The 2,665-nt window shown below is 43.9% G+C and overlaps 1 pseudogene; it reads right to left on the bottom strand.

Moving 5' to 3' along the window:
• Positions 1 to 994: 994 nt before the first annotated feature.
• On the bottom strand, positions 995 to 1,107 carry LOC117712137 (small nucleolar RNA SNORA70; annotated as a pseudogene).
• Positions 1,108 to 2,665: the final 1,558 nt, after the last annotated feature.

A 2,665-nucleotide genomic window follows, 5' to 3' on the forward strand; every position in this document is an offset into this window, starting at 1 on the left:
CTTCCCTGCCTCTGCCTGTGTTTGTCTGGAGAGTGTCCCTGAACACAGCTGGCTGACCTTGTCTGGCCTCCTCTGATAACTAACCTTGTACAGAGCTCTCTACAAGGCTGCATAAGTCAGCAGACATGTCCCACTCCAGCTTCCTGCACCCATGATAATTAGGTCCTGTCTATAACCAATCAGCCTTTCCTACTTGCTTGATGCCATGGCCAATTGTCCCTTTGCACCCATATCCAGAGAAAAGACCTTATACACCCTATGTCTGAAACAATAAAGTAGACATGTCTCAACTGCACCAGTCTCCAGAGGTCATTTCGTCCATACTCAAGGCTATCCAAACCCTGCTTTCTGCCTCTGCCCCATTTCTCCCCTCAGGCTAGTGACCAACAGCCTCCAAGAACAAAGAGGGTGGGGACACACAGTACCACGTTCAGATTGATTATCAACAATTATCAATGAGTTGTCATGAGATCACTATGCAAGTGAAGCTGTGACTAGGTTCTGAGGAGAGTTGAGGTATATCCCACAGCGGTGTGGCCTTGGTCAAGTTCCATAATGTTGCAGGGACTGACCTTCCTTCATTTCTTCTTTTTTTTCTTTCTTCCTAGTGTGGATGAAAGATTTATTGGTGAACATAGGTTCAGTATAGCAGAAAGCACTAACATCCTCAGGACCTATCACTTGTCCAAGATACCATGGTTTGAAATGTATTTGACACCACAGTCATGAGGCATGAGCCACTTCTCAGCTACCATGTTGTTGAATTCATTGACATTAAGTTTGGCAAAGCCCTGCTTCTTTGACTGTGCATCTCCTGCCAGTCAGGGAACATGAACTGGGCACTAAGTAGAACCTCAATAATATGTTCTATTGGTATTGATGAACATGATTACTTAGTCACTGGACCTTGGGGCTTCCCAAAGGAACTAGGAACACCTGTCTGAAGCCTAGACTGGTGACAGCATAAGATCATAGACAAGACCACCCACAAGAAAACTGTCTCCAAGATCACTTAGGGCAACTCATAAATGAATCAGTTTGCACATACTCCCATGGAGCCTGCTGTTTTCAAGCATGCATACATTGTCTTGATTTCCTCATCTGTAAAATGGGAATAAGAAAGAGGTAGGTATTTTGTGAGTGAAGGGGCAAGAGAAGAGGTCAGAAGGGTGGCTGTCACACATGAGTATTTAACAATGTTGGCTGTTCCTTCAGAAATATGTGCGCTACCATGTCTGCCTGAGCAAGTCAGAGCATGTATGAGTTGTTACTAAAAGCAAAGTCCTTTGTACCTATCCTTCATTTTCCTACATATTGTTAAGGAAAAGAGATAGACAGATACTCTCAGCTGAACTCCCAGCACATGTATGATGGATGAAATGCCCTTGACTGACAGAGGAAGAATGCAAAAGGGAAACCTGTCAAACACAGACTCAGAAGACTGGATTCAGTTCTCCATTGTTGCAAAAAAAAAAAAAAAAAAAAAAAGTAAGGATTAAATCAGTACATGAACTTTCCTATGGAAAGTTTAAATGATGGCATGTAAAGGAATTGAAGCAGGTACCTTTAATGCTATTTAACTAGCATATGCCCCTGCTTTGGGCTATAAGATGCTGGTCTGAGATCCTAGAATTTCTGCGAATATTGATTTCTGGTCTAGGAGGTTTTTCTATCATTCCATGACTGCCTATGTAACACCTGGCTATGACTTGACAGTGATAGGCTTCTCTGGCAAGTGTGGCTTGAGAGGACCAAAGGATGTGTCTACAGAACACACAGAGATAGTCATGAGGAAGATCTGGGGGGGGGGGGGAGATAATGCAAATTCCCAGTTCCCTTCCATCCCTTATCCCAACCAGGAATGCTCAACTCCAGTAGGGAGACTAGATTAGGTAACAGAAATTAAACAATGAAGATACTCGCAGCTCTCCACCAGCCTTCTGAACTGTTGTCTCGCCACTCAATGTATTTAATTACTCCCTCCTCTGGCCATCCCTATAGCTTTTTAGAAAAGAGAACAGAGAGTTGCTGGGTCCTGCTAGTCCCACTTGCTAAGTAAAATGATGATAAATGTTGGATGCTTCAGGGGATGCTTGCTTTCTTTAATAACCCTGAGGTACCAATTGCTAAGTCAGATGGAAGGAGTTTTGTATCCCAGGGGATTTCTTCTTAATAAACCAATTAACGATCTGGGAAGGCAAAAGAGGGAGGCGGGCTCTATCTGACTTCCTGGGGATGGCTCATCAAAAGGGTGAAGCAAGAGTGGCTCACAGGTCAGAGGGCAGCTTCAGGACCAGTCTTGGGCTTTCCTCAAAGCATTCAAGTTGATTCTGCCAGGCAGAACCCTATATGGCTCTATAAAACAGATGTTCTCTATTAATGTGGTTCTATAGCAAGATGCAGTTTAGGTAAAGATCTTGCCTGATCCTCAGATTATCTCTTTTGTCTTGAATTTCTTCTTTTCTTCTTCCTCTTCCTCTTCTTCTTCATCTCCTTCTCCTCCTCCTCCTCCTCCTCCTCCTTCTCCTTCTTCTCTTTCTTCTCCTTCTCCTTCTCCTCTCTCTCCTTTTCTCCTTTTCTCCTTTTCTCCTTTTCTCCTTTTCTCCTTCTCCTCCTCCTCCTCCTCCTTCTCCTCCTCCTCCTTCTCCTTCTCCTTCTTCTTCTT

This window comes from Arvicanthis niloticus, chromosome 6, assembly GCF_011762505.2.
Source record: "Arvicanthis niloticus isolate mArvNil1 chromosome 6, mArvNil1.pat.X, whole genome shotgun sequence".
NCBI lineage: Eukaryota > Metazoa > Chordata > Mammalia > Rodentia > Muridae > Arvicanthis > Arvicanthis niloticus.